This window comes from Rhinoraja longicauda, chromosome 36, assembly GCF_053455715.1.
Source record: "Rhinoraja longicauda isolate Sanriku21f chromosome 36, sRhiLon1.1, whole genome shotgun sequence".
In the NCBI taxonomy this organism is placed as follows: Eukaryota; Metazoa; Chordata; class Chondrichthyes; order Rajiformes; family Arhynchobatidae; genus Rhinoraja; species Rhinoraja longicauda.
The window spans coordinates 681,820-696,845 of NC_135988.1; the positions used below are offsets into that span (position 1 = coordinate 681,820).

Here is a 15,026-nt window from a genome sequence, read left to right on the forward strand (position 1 = left end):
ATCGGCTCAGAGATGTGTTGAAATATCTTAGGAAACGCTTGATTGAGAAATGGCTCCACATATTTGTGATTGGAAATCAAACATTTCCTCAGAAAATTGGAATTCTAGAATTGTCTCTATAAGCAGAGCCTGTAAACCTCTTCCAGTCATTGGTAAAAGAACATGAACATTTGGAACAGAACTGTCAGGCACACATGGAATATCAGAAAATATTTTTAGATTTTAGATTTTAGATTTAGATTATTAATGGACATGAGGCTGCTGATGGCGGAGTGTATTATAAATGAAGCAGCAGCTGACTGAAAACATGGCCTTTGCTCCCAGTAGACACAAGAAACTGTAGATATTGGCTCATGATCCTTTGCTTCCAGAATGGTAGCAGAATAATTTAAGCTACGGTTAACATTACCGTTAAGAAAAAAATAATAGGTTTTTAATTTTAATACTAAATTTTTAGAATAAAATTAATTGATTTTACCAAAAGTAATCTATGTTCATAATAAAAATGTATACAAAAAAATCTCCAAACACTCTAATCTAAAATAATCTAAGATGACGCCGGTCTGTGGCTACATGTTGCAAGCGGCGCAGCAGAAAATAATCAAATATAGCTGGTCTGAGGTTACTTGTATAAAAGAAACAGCACAAATCAGTGGTGTAACTAATAAGCTGCCAATGCATTTAAACGCATTGGCGCGGTTGCCCTTTACCAATGGCCACGCAGCTGCTGACTGTAAGGGAATTCCCCGATCACAGCGGAATCACCGACCTCGCGGTGGATCGCAGGAACAGTAAGTACAGTAACTGGAAACACCGGAGAGGTCTCCATTGTGTCCAGAAAGGTGGCGGACAGGCAGGACTACAAGTAAGACTGAAGAACATGGGACTACTACCCCCTATCCCTACCATTCTACCAGCCAATGTTCAGTCACAGGAAAATAAAGTGGAGGACTTAAGGTTAAGGCTCCTATATCAACGGGATCTGAGAGAATGATGTTTGCTCTGTTTCACAGAGACACCGCTGACGCCCAGTTCCCCAGACTCAGCAGTCCAGCCTGGATGTTTCTCCATCCATCGTATGGACCGAACACAGGCATCGGGGAAAGGGAGAAACGGGGCCGTCTGCCGCACGGTCAACTCTTCGTGGTACTCAGACGTGGCAGTCCTGCCTAATGTGGCAGATGGAGAAGGCAGAGAAGGTGAGAAGCAGCAGTGAATGGCAGCGTTTAAAGGGTAAGCGGTTCTTGTTTTTGGCCTGGCAGTTTAAAAAGTGCGGGAAAGTTTAAACTGAGTAGTTGGAGGAGCCGGCAGAAGGCAGAGAATGTGAGAGGCACGACCAATTAAAGGAAACTTAAAGTAATAAAGTAATATTACACTCATACTGGTCACAATTCAGATCTTTGGGCTTTCGAAGGGCCGATTGGCCTCCTCCTGCACCTATTGTCTATTGTCTATTGTCTATTGAGAAATGACACTTTGCCACGGAAACCCCAGGACTATAACAACGAGGAAGAGGAGGAAGAAAAGCAAGACAAAGTTCATCAAAGAACTCACAACAACATTTTGAAAACCCCTGATCAAACTGTGTTGGATCAGTTCTGCAACATCTGCATTCAAAATGTGTGCCAAGAGCCAGTTGAGACGTGTGAATTTGTACGATGATTTGTGGACAGTCTTATGGAAGGCAGTCGGAATCTTTGTCCGTGGAGCGATGAGATGATCCTTGAAGACTGTGTGGGCATTGGGAGTCCGTTAGAAAAATGAGGCTGCAAGATACCATCCGTATATGATATTTTCGCTCCTATTTTTCTCCAGGGTGGATATTGTTTTAAGGCAGACATGTGTTCCTGTAACATCCCACCTGAAAAACAGAGTTATGGTAGAATTATCATGGTTACACCCCACAACGCCGACCTGCCCTGTCAGAGTAAAACCTGTCGTGTATTCCGCGTTGTATTTAGATTATAAGAAGGTAGTCAAATGGTTCAGGCTTTTATTAGCCAAATCGTGGAACAAAATTTGTCATCAATATGATTTCGAAATTGCCTTCCGTAATATTACTGGTTTAAAAGGCCTGCCTTCCTGCTCTCTCTCCACTTATCACTGCACAATAAACTCCTCCCTGTCCACTGGCATCGTCCCGCTATCCCTCAAAATCGCTGCTGTCACCCCCATTCTGAAAAAACCTGGTCTCGACCCTGACACCCCAAACAACTTCAGACCAATCTCCAACCTACCCTTTCTGTCCAAAGTTTTGGAACGTGCTGTAGCTTCCCAACTCAAATACCACCTCTCTACCAATAACCTGTATGAAACTTTCCAGTCCGGATTCCGCTCCAACCACTGTACTGAAACTGCGCTCCTCAAAATCACAAACGACCTTTTCCTCTCCTCCGACGCTGGCAACCTCAACATCCTCATCCTACTTGACCTCAGCGCCGCCTTTGACACCATAAATCACTCCATTCTCCTCACCCGACTTGAAACCTCCTTTAACATCACCGGCACAGCCCTATACCGGTTCAAATCTTACCTCTCTGACAGGCACCAGTTCATCTCCATTAACAACTGTAAATCCCCCACCGCTCCCCTCCCCCAAGGTGTCCCCCAAGGCTCAGTCCTTGGCCCCCTCCTCTTCATCCTCTACCTGTTCCCCCTTGGTCAATTAATCCGCCGTCATGGTCTCAACTTCCACTGCTTCGCCGATGATATCCAGCTCCTCATCTCCACCAAGTCAATCTCCACCACCACACACTACACTGACAAACTGCATCACTGAAATAAAATCTTGGCTTCAATCAAATTTCCTCAAACACAACTGCAACAAATCTGAAATCATCATCATTGGTCCAAAAACGCTCACCAAGTACATTTTTTATCTCTTTCCTCCACGGAGATGCGCCTTTTGTCCCTGTCGTATCTCCGCCTGCACTGCGGCCTAACATCGTGGAGTTGGCGGCCTCTTGTTTGGGACTTCGCGGTATCTCCGCAGAGCCTGCGGATATTGACATCTCGGATTGGGCTATCCCTTTGCCAGGGTTCGGCCTTTGGTGCTCCAACCTGCGGGAACTGCGGACTTTAACACCGTGAAGCTCGCTGTCCCAGGTTAGGGACCGATTTCGGGGATTCCAAGCCGCAGGAGTTTCGACCGTCCCGATGCGGGAGCTTGGACCGCCCCGACATAGGAGCTCGATCGCCGGCTGCGGATGGTTCGACTGCACCGACCGGGAGGAAAGGAAGAAAGAAGAGCAGACTTTATTGCCTTCCATCACATTGGGGACAATAGACAATAGACAATAGGTGCAGTAGTAGGCCATTCAGCCCTTCGAGCCAGCACCGCCATTCAGTGCGATCATGGCTGATCACTCAATCAGTACCCCGTTCCTGCCTTCTCCCCATACCCCCTCACTCCGCTATCCTTAAGAGCTCTATCCAGCTCTCTCTTGAAAGCATCCAACGAACTGGCCTCCACTGCCTTCTGAGGCAGAGAATTCCACACCTTCACCACTCTCTGACTGAAAAAGTTCTTCCTCATCTCCGTTCTAAATGGCCTACCCCTTATTCTTAAACTGTGGCCCCTTGTTCTGGACTCCCCCAACATTGGGAACATGTTTCCTGCCTCTAATGTGTCCAATCCCCTAATTATCTTTTATGTTTCAATAAGATCCCCCCTCATCCTTCTAAATTCCAGTGTATACAAGCCCAATCGCTCCAGCCTTTCAACGTACGACAGTCCCGCCATTCCGGGAATTAACCCAGTGAACCTACGCTGCACGCCCTCCATAGCAATAATATCCTTCCTCAAATTTGGAGACAAAAACTGCACACAGTACTCCAGGTGCGGTCTCACCAGGGCCCGGTACAACTGTAGAAGGACCTCTTTGCTCCTATACTCAACTCCTCTTGTTACGAAGGCCAACATTCCATTGGCTTTCTTCACTGCCTGCTGTACCTGCATGCTTCCTTTCATTGACTGATGCACTAGGACACCCAGATCTCGTTGAACTCCCCCTCCTCCTAACTTGACACCATTCAGATAACAATCTGCCTTTCTATTCTTACTTCCAAAGTGAATAACCTCACACTTATCTACATTAAACTGCATCTGCCATGTATCCGCCCACTCACACAACCTGTCCAAGTCACTCTGCAGCCTTATTGCATCTTCCTCACAATTCACACTACCCCCCAGCTTAGTATCATCTGCAAATTTGCTAATGGTACTTTTAATCCCTTCGTCTAAGTCATTAATGTATGTCGTAAATAGCTGGGGTCCCAGCACCGAACCTTGCGGTACCCCACTGGTCACTGCCTGCCATTCCGAAAGGGACCCATTTATCCCCACTCTTTGCTTTCTGTCTGTCAACCAATTTTCTATCCATGTCAGTACCCTACCCCCAATACCATGTGCCCTAATTTTGCCCACTAATCTCCTATGGAATATGGAGGAGCCGCCGTGGTGGATGTTTATGTCAATTTTTTATGTCGTTGTGTTTCTTGTTGCTTTTTTGGACTGACTGTATGGCAAACCAAATTCCTCGTATGTTGCCACACATACTTGGCTTATAAATTATGATTATGATTATGATTATGTTTTGTAGACAGAGAATGGCAATATCCGGAATGTAATACAGAGGGGGATCAGATAGAATCTCTCCTTTTAAAGCCATTTCGACTTGCACTTAAGGCAAGGCATAGAAGGCTCTGGTCCGAATGTGGGCAAACCGCATCAGTGTAATTTGGAAGGAATTGTGCATTTGACCTGCACTCTGAATCTGGTTTTCACTTGGGGCCCATTTGACTTCTTAGGATAGTTCAGAATGGGACAGACACAAAGCACATCTCGTACAGCAGTGGTGAGTTTCTGAGACAAGTCAGTTTATTAACGTCCTCAACTGAATATATTGAAAACACTCTGAGAGAGACCAAAGTGCTTTCATGAATCACAGAACCTACAGACGTTTAAATTACCTCGCGGCACAACTGTAACGTGCGAATTTTACATTATTGAAATAATTCACCAGATCAACGTTTCCCTGTAGTCTGTCATTCCTATTTTTTTCTACAGAGGTATTTTAACCTTCATTTCCCAATATCTGGAAAACCATTATCCCTTTTATGTGACCGGTGGGTGAAATACACGACACCTCTGGACGATTCGTTTCATGGCCCTGAGCCTGGGTTCCAGATTGTGGTCCGCGCGCTCTCGGCAAGCCACAGGGTCTGTTTCCATGCTCTATCTCTCCACTCTAATTGCGAGTACTCTTCCCACTGCTACGTTCTCATATTCAGCCCTTGCTGGTAAATCTGAATTGGAGAAAACGTGATCCATCACAGCGCCGCACTTAATTCCTTAGCCTATTAATTAAATGAAAACTTAAGGTGACCGGACATTTTGCTGCGTTCATGAACTGCCATCTGAACTCGGACTGAATTACCGCATAAATAAACGTGTTCGTGCAGCAACTCAGCGTCAGCAACATATATCCGGACTGCGAAAACATGTATTCTGAATCGTTGTAATTGTTGCGCCCTAGTACCACAAAAGTGTAATAAATGAAGTCAACAACATTTACTGACCACAGGAGTATAAAGCTGCCGGATATGGCGAACAGCAGAATTACAGACCTCCTCCTACTCTCCATCTCCTGGTCACTGCGGTTCTCCCTCTGGTTCTGACTTTTCAGGACCTTACGGACGCGACTTGCCAATAAAATGTGCCTGACTGTCAGTGCGTTGAGCAGCAGGACCAAGGCAAAAGGGAGCAATGGGGTTAGAACAGTGTGCTGCCAGTCAAAAGCCACCCACTCGGGATCCATAAAATAGTTCGGCTTCTGATAACAGTCCCAGGGTACGTTATCGACCATCTTCCCGGGCTCATATGCGAAATAGTAAGGTACATTTTTTAAACAGAGTACAGCGCTGGTTGTTGCGAGAACCGCATTCGCAGTTTTCCCGGTGCAATATTTTGTTTTCAGCTTCTGGCAACAAATGGCAACAAATCGATCAAATGTGAAAGCGACTGTAAACCATACAGAACAATCGATTGCTGAATATCCCAGGGCAGATACAAGACTGCACACGGGGGTGATGTCCAGAAATGTTCCAGGGAAATAATAATAACTGATCCGCCACAGTATAACCTCAGTAACTATAGTCAGTAAATCCGACGTTGCCATGGCCACCAGGTAACGCGTGGTGCAGGAGGAGAGCCCGCACCTTCCTCGGGACAGGATCACAATCGCCACTAAATTCACTGGAGGAGCAAAGACTGATGTTACTGGCTAATTGTTTCATGAGACCCTGGACAGATAGGAGTTTCACATTTACAATGATTAAACTTTGATGCGATATCAGTTAGGGCCTTGCCCATCCATGTTTAAGCGGAGAGAAGCGAGAATGGAGAGTAATCTGAGACTTTAACGACAACAATATACAGGAAAAACGTCCACCGTCTTTTCCCGCGCTCTTGGCAGAGGTGCCTTGGTGCCCACATTTTTGTAAACACACCGTTGGCTGCGCTACTGCAAACCTTACGTGCTCCAGTTTCCGGGTGAATGGGACAATTTTTTTCTCCTTTGTATAATATCTTGAAATGTAACTTATGCTGTGCTGGCGTACCGATAGAACAACTGCCTACTATCCAGGACATCTGTTTCTTTGATACGGCCAGTGCCCGGAGGGTTCCTGCAACTGCCGATGAGGACAATCCGCCTATCCATTGCATCATACAGAATTTCGGGTAATCAAAGCAGGAGTAAACATGCACAACGTTTTACAATAAATACATGCTTTCTAGAGGCCTTATTAAATTTTGTCCTGTTAAAACGTTTGGTTTCATAAAGAAAACGGAGCGTGTTCTGTCAACCGCAACACGCCGCTCGCATTCAGCACCATCCTCCCAGGACAGATCATGCCTTTCAACCCTGGTTAACAGATGGTGAAGCTAACGGCAGCGCAGTGTTATAATGCTAGGTGAACGGTCTCACACCGTGACCTTTTAATTAGGGATGCCTTTTACTCCAATGAAGGCTCCCGGATCTGAATCAACCCAATTTTTCTTGCCATTGATTCTGTCTCACCCTCTGCTTAAATTACATGCGTTTAATTTACTGTCGAGATTAGTTTCAAATAGTTAAACAAATCTGTTATTTAAAGGGATAGTGCAATGAAACGGACCGGCAGTTTTACTACAAATGTTCGATGTTTACTAAATCAGATGGAAAAAGCCAGCGCTTTTTGCCGCGACAAACCGTAAACGAAATCTTGTTGGTTCTTAACTTTCTCCTCGATCAAGTCGATGGAGAAGCAAACAGATGTGCAGTAACAATCTAATAATCCACTATCTGGCAATTCTGCTCGCCCGGTGGTGTTTCCAGCGTTCCGCTGATCTCCTGAACGCCAGTCTGAAGAAGGATCTCGACCCGAAACGTCACCCATTCCTTCTCTCCTGAGATGCTGCCTGACCTGCTGAGTTACTCCAGCATTTTGTGAATAAATACCTTCGATTTGTACCAGCATCTGCGGTTATTTTCTTATACATCATGAATGCCAGGGCTCCATCCGCTCCTTATACAGTTATTAACTGGAGAGCGTTTAAAGATAATTATTAATAAAGGACAGCATTCAATAGTCTGAAAAACTCGCAATTCCGACACGATCAAAGTCCAACAGTGCCGCGAATCAGAGTTTTTCACAGCGAATTGAAATCACAATCAACTAATGCATACTGCAAATCTGCGATGCTAAACTTCTCTCAGGTTTTCATTCCAGAGTCCGGTCAAGTGCAGTGTACTTTCGGCCGAGTAATAGAATAAAGCAAAAAGGGACGAATGAACGATAACAGACCTTATTCCTGACTTCTGCGTGAAGGTTATTTCTTATTACAATACGGTCGGAGATGCGATGAATTGAAAGATACATACAAAAATCACAAAAGTTCGTTTGCCAATGTTCTTACCAGGAACACCGATAACAGCAATGATCATATAAAACACTTTTCTCACATCAATAAATGTAAACATGTTTTGTGAGAGCCAGGCTTCTTTCGAGCTGCCGGCGGACTCTCCGATACAATCTCTGAGGCTCGTCCTCTATTTATACCCCACTGTTTTCCCGCTATAACGCTGAGCGTTCAATGTGTCTAAAACAGATGTTAAACAATCAAGTCATTCGAGCTAAATCCCAGCGGTAATTAGATATAAGTAATTCCGTGCCAGATTGCAAAATCTCAAACACAAAGTTATCGTGATGTAAGAGGTCAGCGAAGATTGTCGTGTGAAACACTCTCAACTCCCGGTTTCATATTGTGTTTTACGAAAACTGTTACTCTGCTCAAATGATATTGGTTATGAGATATCCAATGTTGTGCTCTGTTTCGCTACAGAAAATGGTCTCAGTCAGAGGACAATCCAACAAGTGAAGGACTTTGTGGTTTTTACGCCCCATATTTTGCACATCCAATTCAAGAAGCATCTCAACCTAACGGAATACTCAAACCTTGGCAAACTTCAAAGTAATATAGAGATCCTGAAAATAATTGAGGTGTGAAATGGTTCAGGGTTTTATTAGCCAAATCTTGGAACAAAATGTTGCCATAAATATGACTTTGAACATGCCTTCCGTAATCTTACTGGTTGCTGTGGTTTAAAAGTACAATATAAGTCAGGACAAAAGTATTTCCTGCTGTGAGGCTGAAGGGTTCCGATGTCCATCTTGTACCTCGTTTTTCCAATTTCCCCAGGAATAGTACAGTGCCCACTACCTACTGGCACCCCAGGAATAGTACAGTGCCCACTACCTACTGGCACCCCAGGAATAGTACAGTGCCCACTACCTACTGGCACCCCAGGAATAGTACAGTGCCCACTACCTACTGGCACCCCAGGAATAGTACAGTGCCCACTACCTACTGGCACCCCAGGAATAGTACAGTGCCCACTACCTACTGGCACCCCAGGAATAGTACAGTGCCCACTACCTACTGGCACCCCAGGAATAGTACAGTGCCCACTACCTACTGGCACCCCAGGAATAGTACAGTGCCCACTACCTACTGGCACCCCAGGAATAGTACAGTGCCCACTACCTACTGGCACCCCAGGAATATTACAGTGCCCACTACCTACTGGCACCCCAGGAATAGTACAGTGCCCACTACCTACTGGCACCCCAGGAATAGTACAGTGCCCACTACCTACTGGCACCCCAGGAATAGTACAGTGCCCACTACCTACTGGCACCCCAGGAATAGTACAGTGCCCACTACCTACTGGCACCCCAGGAATAGTACAGTGCCCACTACCTACTGGCACCCCAGGAATAGTACAGTGCCCACTACCTACTGGCACCCCAGGAATAGTACAATGCCCACTACCTACTGGCACCCCAGGAATAGTACAGTGCCCACTACCTACTGGCACCCCAGGAATAGTACAGTGCCCACTACCTACTGGCACCCCAGGAATAGTACAGTGCCCACTACCTACTGGCACCCCAGGAATAGTACAGTGCCCACTACCTACTGGCACCCCAGGAATAGTACAGTGCCCACTACCTACTGGCACCCCAGGAATAGTACAGTGCCCACTACCTACTGGCACCCCAGGAATAGTACAGTGCCCACTACCTACTGGCACCCCAGGAATAGTACAGTGCCCACTACCTACTGGCACCCCAGGAATAGTACAGTGCCCACTACCTACTGGCACCCCAGGAATAGTACAATGCCCACTACCTACTGGCACCCCAGGAATAGTACAGTGCCCACTACCTACTGGCACCCCAGGAATAGTACAGTGCCCACTACCTACTGGCACCCCAGGAATAGTACAGTGCCCACTACCTACTGGCACCCCAGGAATAGTACAGTGCCCACTACCTACTGGCACCCCAGGAATAGTACAGTGCCCACTACCTACTGGCACGTTTCCTGTGCTGTCTGTGAGTACAGGTTTCTCAAAAGCATGAAAAATATCCCCAAATGGTCCTGTCACCTCAAGTGCCTTCAAATACTGATAGTTCTGACTGAAAAACTGTGCCATTCACCAGACCAGCGATGTGTTCTTTGCTCCTCTCTTTTTAAGACTGCCCTGATGCATCTGCACTTTAGACAGCCGTATTCAAACTGGCATGCATGTCACCTGGAACATCGGCTCAGAGATGTGTTGAAATATCTTAGGAAACGCTTGATTGAGAAATGGCTCCACATATTTGTGATTGGAAATCAAACATTTCCTCAGAAAATTGGAATTCTAGAATTGTCTTTATAAGCAGAGCCTGTAAACCTCTTCCAGTCATTGGTAAAAGAACATGAACATTTGGAACAGAACTGTCAGGCACACATGGAATATCAGAAAATATTTTTAGATTTTAGATTTTAGATTTAGATTATTAATGGACATGAGACTGCTGATGGCGGAGTGTATTATAAATGAAGCAGCAGCTGACTGAAAACATGGCCTTTGCTCCCAGTAGACACAAGAAACTGTAGATATTGGCTCATGATCCTTTGCTTCCAGAATGGTAGCAGAATAATTTAAGCTACGGTTAACATTACCGTTAAGAAAAAAATAATAGGTTTTTAATTTTAATACTAAACTTTTAGAATAAAATTAATTGATTTTACCAAAAGTAATCTATGTTCATAATAAAAATGTATACAAAAAAATCTCCAAACACTCTAATCTAAAATAATCTAAGATGACGCCGGTCTGTGGCTACATGTTGCAAGCGGCGCAGCAGAAAATAATCAAATATAGCTGGTCTGAGGTTACTTGTATAAAATAAACAGCACAAATCAGTGGTGTAACTAATAAGCTGCCAATGCATTTAAACGCATTGGCGCGGTTGCCCTTTACCAATGGCAACGCAGCTGCTGACTGTAAGGGAATTCCCCGATCACAGCGGAATCACCGACCTCGCGGTGGATCGCAGGAACAGTAAGTACAGTAACTGGAAACACCGGAGAGGTCTCCATTGTGTCCAGAAAGGTGGCGGACAGGCAGGACTACAGGTAAGACTGAAGAACATGGGACTACTACCCCCTATCCCTACCATTCTACCAGCCAATGTTCAGTCACAGGAAAATAAAGTGGAGGACTTAAGGTTAAGGCTCCTATATCAACGGGATCTGAGAGAATGATGTTTGCTCTGTTTCACAGAGACACCGCTGACGCCCAGTTCCCCAGACTCAGCAGTCCAGCCTGGATGTTTCTCCATCCATCGTATGGACCGAACACAGGCATCGGGGAAAGGGAGAAACGGGGCCGTCTGCCGCACGGTCAACTCTTCGTGGTACTCAGACGTGGCAGTCCTGCCTAATGTGGCAGATGGAGAAGGCAGAGAAGGTGAGAAGCAGCAGTGAATGGCAGCGTTTAAAGGGTAAGCGGTTCTTGTTTTTGGCCTGGCAGTTTAAAAAGTGCGGGAAAGTTTAAACTGAGTAGTTGGAGGAGCCGGCAGAAGGCAGAGAATGTGAGAGGCACGACCAATTAAAGGAAACTTAAAGTAATAAAGTAATATTACACTCATACTGGTCACAATTCAGATCTTTGGGCTTTCGAAGGGCCGATTGGCCTCCTCCTGCACCTATTGTCTATTGTCTATTGAGAAATGACACTTTGCCACGGAAACCCCAGGACTATAACAACGAGGAAGAGGAGGAAGAAAAGCAAGACAAAGTTCATCAAAGAACTCACAACAACATTTTGAATACCCCTGATCAAACTGTGTTGGATCAGTTCTGCAACATCTGCATTCAAAATGTGTGCCAAGAGCCAGTTGAGACGTGTGAATTTGTACGATGATTTGTGGACAGTCTTATGGAAGGCAGTCGGAATCTTTGTCCGTGGAGCGATGAGATGATCCCTGAAGACTGTGTGGGCATTGGGAGTCCGTTAGAAAAATGAGGCTGCAAGATACCATCCGTATATGATATTTTCGCTCCTATTTTTCTCCAGGGTGGATATTGTTTTAAGGCAGACATGTGTTCCTGTAACATCCCACCTGAAAAACAGAGTTATGGTAGAATTATCATGGTTACACCCCACAACGCCGACCTGCCCTGTCAGAGTAAAACCTGTCGTGTATTCCGCGTTGTATTTAGATTATAAGAAGGTAGTCAAATGGTTCAGGCTTTTATTAGCCAAATCGTGGAACAAAATTTGTCATCAATATGATTTCGAAATTGCCTTCCGTAATATTACTGGTTTAAAAGGCCTGCCTTCCTGCTCTCTCTCCACTTATCACTGCAACAATAAACTCCTCCCTGTCCACTGGCATCGTCCCGCCATCCCTCAAAATCGCTGCTGTCACCCCCATTCTGAAAAAACCTGGTCTCGACCCTGACACCCCAAACAACTTCAGACCAATCTCCAACCTACCCTTTCTGTCCAAAGTTTTGGAACGTGCTGTAGCTTCCCAACTCAAATACCACCTCTCTACCAATAACCTGTATGAAACTTTCCAGTCCGGATTCCGCTCCAACCACTGTACTGAAACTGCGCTCCTCAAAATCACAAACGACCTTTTCCTCTCCTCCGACGCTGGCAACCTCAACATCCTCATCCTACTTGACCTCAGCGCCGCCTTTGACACCATAAATCACTCCATTCTCCTCACCCGACTTGAAACCTCCTTTAACATCACCGGCACAGCCCTATCCCGGTTCAAATCTTACCTCTCTGACAGGCACCAGTTCATCTCCATTAACAACTGTAAATCCCCCACCGCTCCCCTCCCCCAAGGTGTCCCCCAAGGCTCAGTCCTTGGCCCCCTCCTCTTCATCCTCTACCTGTTCCCCCTTGGTCAATTAATCCGCCGTCATGGTCTCAACTTCCACTGCTTCGCCGATGATATCCAGCTCCTCATCTCCACCAAGTCAATCTCCACCACCACACACTCTACACTGACAAACTGCATCACTGAAATAAAATCTTGGCTTCAATCAAATTTCCTCAAACTCAACTGCAACAAATCTGAAATCATCATCATTGGTCCAAAAACGCTCACCAAATCCACCCAAAACTTCATCCTCAATATTGATGGTCTCCCAGTATCCACCTCCCCTCACATCCGGAATCTTGGAATCATCTTTGATCAAACCCTCTCCTTCGACAAACACATCAAACACATCACAAAGACAGCCTTCTTCCACCTCAAAAACATTGCCCGTCTCCGTCCATCCCTCTCCTCCACAGCTGCAGAAACCCTCATCCACGCCTTCATCACCTCCCGTCTGGACTACTGCAACAGCCTCCTCTATGGCGCACCCTCAAAAATCATCAGTAAACTTCAATACATTCAAAACTCCGCTGCCCGTCTACTCACCCACACCCCGATCCGTGACCATATCACTCCCGTCCTTTACAAACTCCACTGGCTCCCCATCCCCCAGAGAATCCAGTACAAAATCCTCCTCATGACCTACAAAGCCCTCCATAACCTGGCCCCATCCTACCTGACTGACATCCTCCACAGGCACACTCCCACCTGCACCCTCCGCTCTGCTGCTGCCAATCTCCTATCCCCCCACATCCGGACCAAACTCAGATCCTGGGGGGGGGGGGGGGACAGGGCTTTCTCCATCGCTGCTCCCACCCTATGGAACTCACTACCCCAAACCGTCACAGACTCCTCCTCACTCACCACATTCAAAACATCACTGAAGTCTCACCTGTTCAGTACTGCCTTCAACCACTGAAGGTCACATCACCTTCTGTCTCCTTTCTCTATTCGTTTGCTTATTTATCTATTTATTCACTTCCCTATGTTCTTTAAGTCCATGTAAAGCGTCTTTGACTGTATGAAAAGCGCTATATAAACGTAATGCATTATTATTATTATTATTAATATCAGTCAGGACGAACTATTCACATCAAAGTGTTTCCTGCTGTGAGGCTGAAGGGTTCGATGTCCATCATGTACCTCGTTTTTCGGGTTACCCTAAGAATAGTACAGTGCCCACTACCTACTGGCATATTTCCTGTGCTGTCTGTGAGTACAGGTTTCTCAAAATCATGACGAAAAATATCCCCCAAAACTCCTGTCACCTCAAGTGTCTTCGGATACTGATCGTTCTCACTGAAAACTGCAGTTTTCCAGACCAGAGAAATGTTCTTGGCTCCTATCTCTTTAAGACTGTCCTGGTGCATCTGCTTTTAAGTCAGCCATATTCAAACTGGCGTGAATGTCACCTAGGACATCGGCTCAAAGATGTGTTAAAATATCTTGGGAAATGCTTGGACGAGAAACGACTCCACCGATTTATGATTGGAAATCAAACCTTTCTCAGCAAATTGGAATTCCAGAATTGCTTCTTAAAGCAGAGCCCATAAACCTTTTCCGGTCTTTTATAACAGAACATGGCTCTTACTGTCAGGCACTCATGCAATATCAGAAAATCTTAACGGGCATGGGACCGCTGATGATGGAGTGTATTAAAAATAATACAGCAGCTGAGTGAAAACATTGCCTTTGGTCCCAGTGGACACAAGGAACTGCAAATGTTGGCTCAGGGACGTTTGGTGCAGGTTGGAAGCAGAATTATTTAAGTTAATAAGTAATCATTGTTCTTAATAAAGTATATACAAAAAACGTCTATATGCAAAATTCTACATATATTCTTTGCGTATAAACATGCACTTGTGTCATACTCAGTAGTGTTTGCACCTATCCTTAAACAAATCACACGGGCAACTCATATGGTTGGCTAGGATTATATCCCTTCCCTTGTTTGAGGGGTGTCTCCACCGGACACTGCCCTCGATGTCCGGCAGTGGTAGGAGTCTTGACTGTGGTCCCCCTCCCACGGACACTTGGCATCAGCCGCACCGAGCTTCAGTGCGTCCCTCCGTTCTCACTCCTGCAGTCTGGAAAGGGCCAGGTGGCAACATCTCGCTGTGCTGAGAGACCAACAAGTTTTGGACAGACAAAAGAGGCTTTTTAAACTAGTCAATGGTCTTCCAACAACACTTGATGTCCATCTGGAAACATCAATGTTTCCTGGAGAACAGCCTCTCAAATAGTGT

General features: G+C 45.6%; 2 pseudogenes; both read left to right on the forward strand.

The window, feature by feature from the left end:
* Nucleotides 1-712: 712 nt before the first annotated feature.
* Nucleotides 713-10,452, forward strand: LOC144610240 (inositol 1,4,5-trisphosphate receptor-interacting protein-like 1; annotated as a pseudogene).
* Nucleotides 10,453-10,861: 409 nt separating this feature from the next.
* On the forward strand, nt 10,862-14,461 carry LOC144610241 (inositol 1,4,5-trisphosphate receptor-interacting protein-like; annotated as a pseudogene).
* The last annotated feature ends 565 nt before the right edge of the window (nt 14,462-15,026 follow it).